The sequence below is a fragment of the Ambystoma mexicanum genome, chromosome 9 (assembly GCF_040938575.1).
Source record: "Ambystoma mexicanum isolate Mex_15411 chromosome 9, UKY_AmexF1_1, whole genome shotgun sequence".
Classification (NCBI taxonomy): domain Eukaryota; kingdom Metazoa; phylum Chordata; class Amphibia; order Caudata; family Ambystomatidae; genus Ambystoma; species Ambystoma mexicanum.
Window position 1 is genome coordinate 176,357,991 of NC_090931.1, and position 14,222 is coordinate 176,372,212.

General features: G+C 51.1%; 1 protein-coding gene across 2 annotated transcripts in view; it reads left to right on the forward strand.

Moving 5' to 3' along the window:
- HYOU1 (hypoxia up-regulated 1) overlaps positions 1–14,222 on the forward strand; it is a 485,286-nt gene that overhangs the window by 449,172 nt on the left and 21,892 nt on the right. The window lies entirely within an intron of this gene.

Sequence of the window (14,222 nt, forward strand, 5' to 3'; positions counted from 1 at the left end):
TACTACACAAGTTGGTAGAATGACTGAGCAGCCAGGCTTATCTCAAGAGGGGTAAATGTGAGCTGTAGAGAGGAACACTGATTCACAATTACAAGTATTCAAATAGCACATATACTCAAGATTTTCTAGTAAAAAAAATTATTTATGTCAGTTCTACATAATCCCTCTTTGGAAAGGGCAATATGCATCAATAAAAATACTTCAGAACACTTCCTCAGATTTCAGACCAGCAAGTGAATACCCTTTTGGGATGCCACACACTTCCTACACCATGAGGTGACTTCAGTTACTAGGGCACTGTGGACATTGATATATCACTTTTGACACTTAATGCAATTCTGAAGTTGTGAAAAAGCAAGAGGTTAGGGAAGGAAAAAGGTTAACCACTACTTGGAGCATGTGATTACTTTTTAATCTCCCAATGAAGTCTAGGTTAGACCTTTCACAGCAATCCAAGTTAAACTTAGGCACCACCTATGAGGGACAGTTAAAACTAAAGTCAATGGGTCAGAAGAGTCTGCAGGAAGCCGGGACAGCCAAAGTCAACTTGAACAATGTCTGTGGAGCTGGGGCACTACTTTAGATATCACAAAAGTCTTGCACAATGTTTTTAAGAGTTTGTAGAAAAAGAATCACTGTTGGGCCACAGGCTGTTAGGCTTGTGAAAGGCAAAGGCCCAGATAGTAATAAACTCTGCAAAAAGCAGCTACTGCAAGTCTCCAGTGAGAACAAGCAAGCTATAGACACAAGAGGTAAGTACCCCTTAGTCAAGACAGTACCTTCATTTTGAAGACTAGGATCCAGCTGGCTTCTGTTCTCGTTGCAGTATTGCAGATCCTGGGTTCCTGGGCCGCTGGTCCTCAGTCGTGGGGACAAGAGCGAGGACGTCTAGAGGACTCCTGCACTGCAGTTTGAAGGTCGGTGGCGGCTACGGGCACTTTCCAAATCAGTGGCACTTTGCGGTTTCAGCTACTGGTCAATAGCACCATGCAGTTCTTGGACACTTGATGGGCTTCCCTTGCTTCTGGGGTCCGGCACTCTGTTGAGGTGGGTCAGGCTTGGGTCGTCCTGCTTCGGGAGGGGCCTCGGGATCTTCCTGGAGATTGGGTCCGGCTTGAAGACGATGCACTCTTTTTTTTTTTTTTTTTTTAATTCTGGGTTTCCTGACCCCTGGCACTCTGTTCCAGCAGAAGCAAGGAAGTACAGCCAGCAGGGAGAGGAGTTCCAGCAAAGTTAGTCCTGGGGTCAGTTGCTCCTACCAACCCAAGGGAAGAAGTCGTCATTTTCGGCTTCTCTAGTCTATTCTTAGTTTGGAGCTTCAGCACTGCAGCAGGGCTTCACCGGGCAGTTTAACGGTCCAGGAGGATGCAGCAAGCTTTTCTCCCAGTTTCCTTCGTCTGATGTTTCGTTCAGTTCTGCCTTTGTTCAAGAGACCTCACCTTTTTATGCAGGTTTCTCCCATTCGTGCAAAGCCTACCTGTCACTCACACAGCAGGGTGGCTGTCCTTAATGACTTCCAGCCAATCCGCACTGGGTGCATTCGGTAACCAAGGAGACTAAGGACATAGAATTTCAGGCACCTCCCTCGCTTCCTGCCCTGCCAAACACATGGGAGCCAGAGGCGGGTTTCAGCACTGAAGCCCGCCAAAGGCAAAATGAACAAAAGGGTTAAACCTATTTTGGCGTGCAGAGTAAATCCCATGAAAGACCTTGCAAGCATGAAATGGCAAAAAAGGAAGACTGGTGCCATTTTGACAAAATGGGCACTTGTGGGTGCTATACTGCAGCTGAGCATTCAGGCTGCGGTAAAAACGCACAATGGTAGGAACATTAAATTACTGCCACCAACCATTAAAAGTAGTGAGGGTAACATAAAAAATGTTACATGAGTAAGTAGGAAAAGGGGCTACTAAGTAACCTCCCAGTACTTACACATAAGATGGGTTGTACTGGACCTACATAGAAAAAACAGGCAAGTAAAGTCAATTTCACTTTACTACTCTTCGGAACAGTAGTTTACCCAATAGAAGGTATTTAAGCCTTATGGAAGATCCAAAGGACTTCCCTGATACTGCACTGAAGGTGCTGTGTGTCACAATACAAAAAGCTCACTCACTCCAGGATAAAAATCACAAAGTCCTAAAGTCCAGCAAAAGAGCTGGGGTCTCCAATGTTGAAGGGAATTAGCACAAATAATTTTCCCTAGCAATCCTTGTCCTCACTGCGTTGCCGTGACAGATTTGGTACCCGATCAAGCTGCCAGTGGTCACAGATCTGCTTGTGCGAGGCGGCGCAATCCTAAATCACAACCCAGGATCACTGAACCTGAAGGCCTTGCTCCTGCAGCCTTGGAGTTTGGTGGGTATGAGCTGCCGGTGGGCTGCAGAGAGATCCTTGCCAGGGCCAGAGCATCATCGACTCTATAGTGCTACGGGCACAAGTGGAAACTTTTTGCAACATGGTGCTGGGCGCAGGAGATCAACCCTCCTGAGGGTCACTGCCCCGCAGATCCTTTTGATACTTGTTATCCTTGTCCTAGGTGTGGCTGGCGCAGGCCTCCATCAAGGTGCATCTGGTGACTATTTCCCTCTACCCCAGATCTCTGGGACGCTCTTCTCTTTGGTCAGTCTATTCAGAGTTCCTCAAAGGACTGCTTCGACCGCTGGCAACTCCTAAAACCCCCCACCCCCCCCCCCCCTCTTACCCCAGCCTTCTGCAGCTCTTCTTGGTCATTGTTAGGGAGAATTCTCAAACGTGCTAATTCCGCTATACCTTAGAGACCCCCAGCAACTTTGCTGGATTTTGAGGACTTGATTGTTTTACCTAGAGAGAGTGAGACCCTTTCTTCCCACTATCTCATGTATTGTAAAGTGATTTTTGAACTGTTTCTTTTGGTTGTGGAGTCCGACAAACTCCATAGGCATCATCTTTTATATTGTCACACAGAACCTTCAGTGCAGTGGTACAAGGAAGTCTTTCAGATTTCGCAAAGGTTTAAATACCTTCTCTTGGATAAACTACTGTTAGATCAGTAAAGTGAAATTGACTACTTACAATTGTAACTTTCTAGACCCAGCACACGCTATCTTACTAAAGGGTGCTGGAGGGATTACTTGGTATCCCCTTTGTCCAGCTTCTCAGGTAACACTTTTGTTAAACTTTCCTTACTGAATGGCTGCTGGCAGTGGTTTGCTTTCAACTACCGTGGTGTGCATTTACTGCGGGCTGCGTTCGCAGCTTCAATAAAGCACCCAAGGGTGCCATTTTTGTAAAAATGGCCCTGGTCTTTTTTCGCCATTTCTTTATGGAAAGGTCCTTGAGATTTACTCTACGCGCCAAACCAGGTTTGATCCATTTGTTCGCTTTGCCTTTGGCGGGATTCTCAAGTGAAGCCTGCCTCTGGCTCAAGGGTGTCTGGTGGTGGCAGGAAGTGAGGGAGGTGCCCGAAACTCTGTGCTTCGTCTCCTAGGACACCCAAATGCACTCTGTGGTGATTGCCTGGCTGACTGCCCTGCAAGGACAGCTACCCTGCTGGGTGACTGACAGGCTGGAATGAATGGGAGAAACCTGCATAAAAGGCAAGGCTTTTTGGCTTGGAAGGCAGTCGATAACTGGACGAAAGAACTTGAAGAGGACACCTACTGCAACTCCTGGACCGTTTATTTTCCCGGTAAAGCCCTGCTGCTGTGCTAAAACTCCAAATAAGTATTGACAGAGAAGCCCCTGCAAGGACAACTTCTCCCCTTGAGTTGTTGGGACCAATCAACTGCAAAGTAAGCCACCTGGACCCTCTCGGAGCTACTTGAATTTCCAGAGTTGCGGCTGGAAACCGAAACGCCAGGGAGAGGAACACCAGATTGTGTGCGTTGCTTTTAAGCTCGCCAAAAGCTCCAGCCTCCGGACCGCCTGACTCCCAAGCAGCAGGACTGGCCTGAACCACCTCAACAGTGCTGGACCCCAGATACAAGGAAAGTCCATATCGACAGCCAGAAACCGCAGTGTTGCTATTTGCGGTAGGCGCGAGTCCCTGAACCACTGAAGTGCCACTTGTTTGAAGATTGCTGGTTGCGATCGGTGACCGTCCCATTGCAATGCAGGAGTCCAAACAAGTCCTCCCTCTTGTCCCCACCACTGAGGCCCAGGAACATCTGCAGAGCTGCACACTAACAGAAGTCATCTGCTGCACTTTTCTTCAACCTAAAGGTACTGTAAAGTCTAAGACCTTACCTCTTGTGTAACTGCACTTGTTCTCTGTTGGTGAAACTTGTCCTGGGTGCTCTGTAGAGTTGCTGACGGCTTCCTTAGCTCACAAGCCTAAACAGCTTGTGGCCCAACTTTGATATCTTCTATCTACAAAGACTTTTAAAACATTGTGCAAGACTTTTACCTACCCCTGAGAAGTGCTTCAGTTTCACCTAGACTTTTGCTCAGTTGACTTTGGCTTAGCCTGGCTCCCTCAATGACTTCTTCCCTCTGTGAATGTGTTTGGCCTTCCTTCAAGGAAAGGGTTAACTAACATTGCATTGAGGGGTTTACAAAAGTACTTGCCTGTTTTGAGAAATATTTGTGAGATCTCTTGTTCTCATGACCACCTTTCTCTTTGACAAACTCTTAAATCTGACTCTAAATGCAACAGTGATATATTAATGTCCCCAGCACCCTAGTTAAGTCACCTGAGGATGTAGGTCGTGTCTGTGGGCCATCCCAAAAGGGTGCTTGCTGATTTAGCACTATTAAGAGTGTGTATTTCTTAAGTGTATTTTAGTGTTACTGTTATATTGCCCCTTCTGAAGAAGGCTTACTCTGTTAGCATGCGCCACACTTAGATGAAACTGTGAATGTTACCAAATGCCACACTCTGATGGAATCGTGATCACTAGCCTGCCTCACATCTAGATAGGATATTGAAGATTAGCAAGTACCACAGTCAGATGGAATAGTGAATGATAGCAAGCATCACACCTAGACATAACTGCAAGGACAGCAATGCCAATTAAACAATCCACTAACAATTTCACCCCTCTGCACACACCTCTCAAACTCTAACCAAACGCAACCACAAGCCTATAACATAACAATCCGTACAAACGTCACTACACTGCAACAACAAAACAAACCACACATAGACTTGCACAACAGCATACGACTACTGACCGTTAAACACCCCAAGCCCAGCCAACGGACCCACCAGGCTGAGGCTGCCAACAGCACATCACTACTCTCTTGCATGTTCCAGCTTGTCCCACTAACACACCTCCCACCCCCCTTTTGTCAGAGCCGCCAGAGTGCCAGGGGACTACTCCGGTGGTGATAGTGCACGGTACAAATATCCTTTAACATGATAGATAAATTAATAATTAATTCAAGAAACCATGTGTGTAATTTTATTTGAATACTTGTCACTCCGAATCTGTGTAACTCCCCTACAGCACGCATTGACCCTTCTTGAGATAAGCCTGGCTATTCAACACGCTACCAACCTGTCTAGTTTAAGCTTATAACCAAAGGTTGGGTTCCTATTGCTAGCAGGTCAGGGTTGTAGTGCACCCAAAGGGTACTGCATACAATATTGCCTAACAGTCATACTGCCACTCTAGGTGCGACCAAATCTGAAGATGGCTGCCAGAGTTGGTACTTAGGGAGACGACAATCATTGGCTGGGGGCAGTATGATCCAGAGCTCAGTGATTGGTTTATAGGAGAAAGAAAGTTTAAGTGAAAGTGAAACTGTTTTTTCTTTTACCGAGGATTCCCAGCCTGATGACCGGGAATATTCATGAGCATGTGAGTCCATGCCAAACCCATGTTGGAGAACAATAGTTACAGGTAAGTAACTTGTTCTATATCTCAGTTTGGCCTAGAGATAAAAGGGCGTGCTCGAGTCAGCAGTTTAATGTAGTATGAAGCTGTTGGGGAGAATTCTCAAATGTGCCAATTCCCTTCACCTTAGAGACCCTCAGCAACTTTGCTGGATTTTGAGGACTTGATTTTTTTTACCTGGAGGGAGTGTGAGCCTTTTTCCCACTATGTATTTTGATGTGCGTTTTACCTCTGTTTTATTTGGTTATGGAGTCTAACCAACTCCATAGGCATCATCTTTTCATTTTGTCACACTGCACCTTCAGTGCAGTGGCACAGGGGAGCCTTTCAGGCTTTCCCAAGGTTTAAATACCTTCTCTGGGATAGACTGTTTCCCAGAGAAAGTAAAGTGAAATTGACTTTACTAGTCTTTTTAAATTCCTAGACCCTGCACACCCAATCTTACTATAGATTGCTGGAGGGGTTGCCTAGTAACCCCTGTGTATAGCTACTCATGTAGCAGTCAAATGCCACCCTTTCATCTTAGAATGTCTGGCAGTGGTTTTACAACGAACTACCATGATTGCTCCCGACCGCCAACTATTAGTAGCTCCAGTAGTGTTAAACCGAAGGAGCCATGTTTTTCAAGATGGCGTCTGAGCCCCCTTTGTTTAAACAGGTCCGGTCTTCTTTTTTTACCATTTCTTTTTAGAAAGGTCCTTCTAGAGTTTCTCTGCACGCCAAACCAGGTTTCGTCCCTTTGTTCCTTCGCATTTGGCGGGGTTCAGGAGTGGAGACCGCCTCTGGAACCAGAGTGTCTGGGGTGGGCAGGAAATGGAGGTGCCCGAAACTACCTGTGCTTAGTCTCCTAGGAGAACGAAATGCACTCTGGCGTGATTGGCTGGCTGACTGTCCGGCAAGGACAGCCACACTGCTGGCTGAGTGGCAGCTACGCTGTAATGAATAGGAGAGAATTGAATAAAAGGTGAGTCTCTTGGCTTCGAAGGCAGTCGACCACTGTAACAAAAGAACCAAAGACCAGCTTGAAGGGTGAAGCCCTGCTGCAGGTCCGAATCGCCAAGTTCACCTCGACAGAGAAGCCCCTACAAGTATGACTTCTCCCTTTGAGTTGGTGGGACCCATCAGCTCAACAGTAAGCCACCTGGATACTCCCCTTGCAGCTGGTTAACCTTCCTCAGCATGCTGCAGGGAACCATAGAACCAGGGAGGGAGATGCCAGTTTGGGTGCTTGACTTACAGCAACTGGAAGTGATGTTTTGACTGTTCAAATGCAGTGCAGGAGTCCGTCCTCCCTCTTGTCCCCACGACTGAGGCTCAGGAACCGCGAGATCTGCAGGAACTGCCAGCAACAGAAGTCATCAGCTGCCTATTTTTCTTCATTTATAAAGGTAATGTAAAACACTATGGGGAGTACTTGCCTCTCGCGGTGAAAGTGCTTGCAACTTTCCCAACTCACAGGCCTAATCAGCTTGTGGCCCAGCATATAATTCTTCTTGCTACAAACTGCTCCTAAGAACTTGTGTAGAGACTTTTCCGTTTAACCACCAGAACTGCTTTATCCTATCCAAGACTTTATCCCATTGACTTTGGACTAGCCTATTGAATTGACTCTTCTGGTGAACACTAAATATTTGCACTGTCTAATATTTGTAACCTTTCATTTCGACTTTTGCCTTTTACTCCTCTTGAAATGTATTGTGAATGCTAAGATATTCATGTCCCCAGTACTCTTGCTACTAAAGTTATTTGTGGTTGTATGTTATCTGTGGGCGATCCCTAAAGGGTCTTAACTAATTCAGAAACATACAGTATTGAAGTATATTTGTGTTATATATAATTGCCTCCTTCTATTGAATGTTTTATAACTGACTGGTTAATTAAGTGTTTAACTAAGAAACCTTGAATGTAAAAGTATATTTGAACGCCTGTGATTGTAGACCTCTCTAACACCATTACAGCTCACATTCCGTCCTGGCTGCTCAGCACCGCTACCAAAACGGTATAGTACAGACTTATACCAAAGGTTGGTTTTGCTTACACCTGTAGTCCTAGTTGCTTGTAGTGTTCCCGGAGAGTACTGCATTCACACTTTGCCTAACAGAAGCTGAGGACACCAATCTGCCGACCTGTTGGCAACTGATCAGAGGAAGAAAGACGTATTCTCGAACGCACAAGGATCATTCCACTTTAAATGGGATAGGCGATCAGGTGTGGATCCCGCTGTGGCACTTGTTTGGAACAGAGGTGTTTACATTTCATAGCCCCTATTCAGTTTTAATAGTTGAACAGCTTCGACCCAGTTTAGCTCTCCAACTCTTCTGTCTTGTAGTCTGTACTGATATGTTGCCTGCCTATCATCCATGTAAAATGTGCTCACTCGTCTTGTCACTGTGCAGTTGGATAGGTTCCTATTATTAAAGTGTGGTGGGACCTCCTGTATACAGCTGTTACTCTTACTGTACAGCCTGACATAGTCCTGTGCATAATGGTGGAGAGTACGATTTACATGTGTTGCTCTGTGGCCTCCAATCATGGATCTACGTGATCCGACCGCGGCTGATTTTCCCCGCGGCCCGGAAAGTTTGCATGAGAAATGTGCAAACCACAAAAGGTTTGCACATTTCTCCAGCATGGGGTCTGGCATGGATTCACATGTTCATGAATATTCCCCGTCAGGCTGGGAATCCTCAGTAAAGAAAAATCAGTATCAGTTTCGTTTCTGATCTGTCTTTTGTAGTAGTAACCAATCACTGATATCTGCGTCATACTGACCACAGCCAATGACTGCCATCTCCCTAAGCCCCGCCTCTGGCAGCCATCTTCAGATTTTTACCGCACGTTCATGTGTTGGGATCCTCGTGCTATTGCTCTCGAGCTGTAGTGCGTTTTCGCGCTTTTACATAGGAAAATTCTCTTTTTTCGGTCAAAAGAGCCTCGAGCGCCACCGTTTCTTTATCTGATCAACGGGGACCCGTGTCGGATTCCTCTACGCCCCTCAAGGGTGAAGATTTCGTCGGGCCACGCTTTTGGAGGTCTCCAGAAGTTTCTCAGGCCCATCTCGGACGTGGCCCAGGAGAAGGGAAGCTCGACGCCCTGAAAGCTGTTCAGGGTCTGCCCTGGATGCCAGCTTCAGAATGTCTTTAAGGAGGACGAACACTCCCTTTGCCTCTACTGCCTGCATGAGGACAAGACGCACATGGAGAAGGACTGTGCGTTTTGCGGCAATATGTCAGAGCGGACCATGAAGGACCGCTATCTGCGTCTCGCCAACTGGCTGGAAGGGAAGAGCCCGTCAGGCGAGAAGAAGTCAGAGCGGTCTTCTAAGACCTTTGAGGGCGCCCCGGCAACGGGGGCCCAACAGAAGGCCAAGCACTGCGAGTCCGCTGGCACCAGGAGCGCCGAACAGTCGGGCTCTACAGTTGCCAGGCAGGGCGCATCCTCTCGGGCGCCATCAACCACGAGCCAACGCTCTGGCTTGGGTAAGAGGAAGGCCGAGCACCCGGCGAAGCTCCTGAAGAGACCCCGGTCGAGCTCGAAGGCCCCATCGGAGGGGGAGCGAGGCGGTGACCCTCCCCCCAAGGAGAAGGCGGTGAGCGCACCTAAGGTGGTGAAAGCCTTGATCCACCCTGCCAAGGCCTCTATCGAGACAGTCGCGGCGGCCCTGGTTCAGCCTGTGGAGGCTACACCAGTGAAGGCGACTTCGGGGCTCAGTCTCCCTGCCACCGCGGAGGGAGTCCTCTTTCAAGCCCATCGACAGGACCCCGGCGAAACCTCCGGAGAAAAAGGGGGGGGGGTAGGAGGTCGTCGTGGATTCGGCCTCAACCTCTGAAGAGGAGCTGATCGAAGTCTATGCCACGGCATTGGCGTGGAAGACCAGCCCGTCGGGAGGGATCCCGACATAGGAGACGACGAGAACGTCGAGGGTGCCGACGAGGCTCCTGACCGCCCGTCGGAATCCCCTCAACCAGTGCCGCAAGACAACTCGGCGGCCATTTTGTTGGCTATAAAGTCCTTCTGCTCAGAGATGAGGATGAGATTGCCGTTGCCACCAACGGAGGAACCGGTCCCGACGGGGGACCCGGAGCCAGGCCCTTCTGGGAGCCCTCCTCCTAAGAGGATTCATCCTCCACCTCCTTTTCAACCATCGCGCCCTGCTCAGCCCTCCTCCCTGTCCACGACCCGTGGGGATGGTACGGGGACGGACACGGCCGCGACGGGTACAGACGAGGTTTACGACGAGGATCGTCCGTCGTCACCTCCTCCCGGGCTTCCCCGCCCGACGAGATTGGATCGTTTCATGCCATGATCGCCAGAGCATCTGAACTTTTCCAGCTCTGCCCGGAAGAGAAGAAGGAAGGTTTCCTTTATCAACGGCGCGAGACCAAGAGGAAGACGCTGTACCTCTACTGGACGATATCTGGGATGAGGGTCTCGCCCTCCTCAAGAACCCATCCACAACACCTGCGAGAAGGGATCGGGACGAGAAGAAGTACCGGGTCCCGGACGCGGCCCCCTTGTGCCTTGGGGAAACAGCCGACCCCGGTCGTCTCCGCGGCAGCCAGGAAGAAAGCGGGGGGGGGGCTTTGGCCTCTACGTCAACCTCCCCACCGGACGGCGAGGGAAAGAAATTGGACACGATAGGACGCAGAGTCATCTCATCGGCAGCGACGACGATTAAGGCTGCCAACGCCTTAGCCATAGTAGCCCGGTACGACAGGGAGTTGTGGTACAAGATCGCCCCCCTGCTGGACTTCCTACCGGATGACAAGAGGGCGGAGGCCCTAGAGATCTTGCAGGAAAGAGAAGTGGCGTCGGACCACGCCATTACGATAGCGACAGACATCGCTGACACTGGTTTTTGCCAGTTGGGCAACGGCGTGCGCCTTAGACTGCGTGGATGGCTCAAGGCAACGGACTTCCGGCAGGACGTGCAGACCAGAATTTTGGACATGCCATTCGACGGGAGCAACCTGTTTGGGAAAACAGTGGACGATTCCCTACAAGCCATCAAGACGGAGACGGCCCGGGCTCTTGGTGTTCTCCAGCAACGACGGCTGCCCTTTCGGAGCGCCGGAGGCAAGCAGGGTGCCTCCAAAGGTTCCGGCGGCGGATATTCCCCCTACCGTCAGGCGGCCCGTTCGTCGTCACAGGAAGCCTACAGGGGACGAGGCAAGTCGGGCGGACCCCGCCGTCGTCGCCAGGGAGGACAAGGCAGCAAAGCCTCGTCGAAGCAGGACTGAACTGGCCGTGGGGTCGGGCCCCCACCGAAGCATCCCGGTGGGAGGCCGGCTGGCGAACTTCGTCAGCGTGTGGGAGTCCATCTCCACCGACTGTTGGGTGCTGGACGCCCTGGCCCAGGGTCACGCGCTCAAGTTTCTAAAGAAGTGCCCGCGCGTCCCTCCCGTGCCCAGGAAGGAACATCACGTCCCTCAACTTCTCTTGGAGGTAAAGGCGATGCTCAAGAGCGCCATCAAGCTCGTCCCAAAGAGGCTTCGGGGCTCCGGAGTTTACTCAAGATACTTCCTCGTGAAGAAGACCGGAGGATGGCGTCCCATCCTGGACCTACGACTGAACAAATTCGTCAAGGCACAGAAGTTCCGGATGGTCACCCTCCAGCATGTCCTGGGTCAGCTGGAGGAGGGCGATTTCCTGTCGTCGTTGGATTTGGAGGATGCCTACTTCCATATCCCCATCCTAAAGGGACACCGAATGTTTCTCAGATTCGTGGTCCAAGGGCGTCACTACCAGTTCAGAGCCCTTCCCTTCGGATTGAGGTCGGCACCCAGGGTGTTCACCAAGTGCCTCGCACCGGTGGCGGCGTGGCTGCGCCTGGAGGGGATCCACGTCTACCCCTACCTGTACGACTGGCTCATCCGAGCAAAGACAAAGGAGCTTGCCGCGGAGCACACAGCGAGCACCGTCCAACTACTCACGGACCTGGGATTCTCCATAAACTACGCCAAGTCCCACCTGGTGCCCGCGCAAGACGCACTGTTTCTGGGAGCGAAACTCGACACAGTGGTGCTTCTGGCCGCTCTGTCGGAGGAAAGGACGAGGGCCATCTTGGGCAAGGTGCAGCAGATGCTGGTTGCGGACGCGGCCATGGTGATGTCCATCAAAGCCCTCCTCGGAATGATGTCTTCTTGCATTTATCTCATCCGCCTGTGCAGGCTTCGGATGCGCCCGTTACAGGAGTTCCTGGACGCTCGCTGGATCCAGACGACGGGCAGCTTCGAGGACAGGATCACACTCGACGAGAGCTTCCGACGAGCGATCCGGTGGTGGGGCACCCGCGCGCATCTGACAGCGGGCATGGACTTCAAGACCCTGGGCCACCAGAAGACCGTGACCACGGATGCTTCCCTGGAAGGGGGGGGAGCGCACACCGAAAATCTGCACGCGAGGTGCCTTTGGCTGCCGACGGAGAAGTCCCTCCATATCAACGTCCCGGAACTCCGTACAGTGTTTTGGGCCCTCAGGTCCTTTCTTCCGTCCCTCAACGACAACACCACCACCATGTTCTACATCAGGAAGCAGGGCGGTACCAGATCCCCAGCCCTGTCCAAGGAGGCACAGGATCTGTGGCATTGGGGCGTCGCCCAAGGGATATTTTCTAGTGCCGTTTCATCTGGCAGGAATAAAAAACACCATCGCCGACGCTCTCAGCAGAGAGCTGCGCTCGTGCCACGAGTGGGAACTACGACAGGATCTAGTGGACCGCCTCTTACGACGGTGGGGCACACCCAGATCGATCTGTTTGCGACGGCGACGAACTCCAAGTGCCGGAGGTTCGCCAGCAGGTTTCCCCAGCCAAGGAGCAAGGGCGATGCTTTCTCGTTCCCCTGGGAGGGCCTGTTCCTATATGCGTTCCCTCCATTGCCGCTGCTGATCCGGCTCATCAACCAGCTCAAGAGGTCACGGTGCAGGATGATCCTCGTCGCACCTGCGCGGCCGAGGCAGATATGGTTCCCGGACCTTCTGGACTTGTCGGCGTCCCCGTCAAGCTGCCAGTGGACGCGGATCTTCTCTCCAGGGAAGGAGGCGCCATCCTCCATCATGACCCGAAGTCGCTGAACTTGCAGGCCTGGCTCCTGCAGCGTTAGAGTTTGGAGGATACGACATACCGGCCGACTCCAGAGAGGTTCTTGCAAAGGCCAGGGCGTCCTCAACTCTTAAATGCTACGGGCACAAATGGAAGAGGTTCTCTGTCTGGTGCCACGCACAGAAGATTAACCCTCTCCGGATTATGGCTCCTCAAGTACTGCCGTACCTGCTGACTGGGTCAAGGCTGGACTGGCGCACGCTTCCATTAACATTCGTCTTGCTGCGATATCCCGATGCACCAGAACCACGGGACGGACGTCTTTGTGGTCTCATCGTCTGGTGAAAGAATTCATGAAGGGACTGTTCAGATTGTTCCCGCCGGTCAAGGCTCCGGCCCCGGCGTGGGAGCTCAACGTGGTGCTGACCAAGCTCATGGGACCTCCGTTCGAGCCTCTGCACTCAGCCCTGTTGAAGTTCTTGTCATGGAAAACAGCGTTTCTTGTGGCCATCACCTCCGCACGACGGGTGGGAGAGATCCAGGCCCTTTCCTGCAAGCCCCCGTACTTGACATTTCATGACACGAGGGTAGTGCTCAGGAAGCACCCCTCCTTCATGCCCAAGGTGCCGTCGGACTTCCACCTCAACGAACCCTTGGTGTTGCCTGTTTTCTTCCCGTCGCCTTCGTCGCCGGCTGAAAGGACTTTGGACTCGCTGGATGTGGCTAGAGCGCTGAAGTTCTACGTGGACCGCACAAAGAGTTTTCGGAAGACGTCACAACTTTTTGTGAACTTTGGACCTGTCAATCAGGGGAAGGCTCTCTCGAAGGCTTCCATTTCCAGATGGCTCTCTGGCTGTATCATGTACTGTCATCTGTTGGCAAACCGACCGCTGCCTGGCCGTCCGAGAGCCCATTCCACCAGAGCGATCGCAGCTACCACAGCGTTCCTATCTGGTGTGCTCTTGCTGGACATCTGCAGGGCTGCTACGTGGAGGTCGACGCACACCTTCACGAAATTCTACTGCGTCGACCGGGATTTCAGGGAGGAGTCCCGGGTCGGCCAGGCAGTGCTGCGCAATCTGTTCGCCTAAGGTGAGCCTGGTGAGGAGGTAGGAATTGCATAATGATGAGTTTTGGATGTAATGCTTAATGTTGAGCCTTTACCACCTCCCGTGGTTGTGCATATGTGTACTGCTAGGTATTCTTTTATTCATGAGCATGTGAATCCATGCCAGACTCCATGCTGGAGAAGGAACAAGTTACTTACCTGTAACTGTTGTTCTCCAGCATGGGTCTGACATGGATTCACATGCGAACCCTCCCGCCTACCCCTCTGCGGCTCTTCACTTGGTCATACTGCC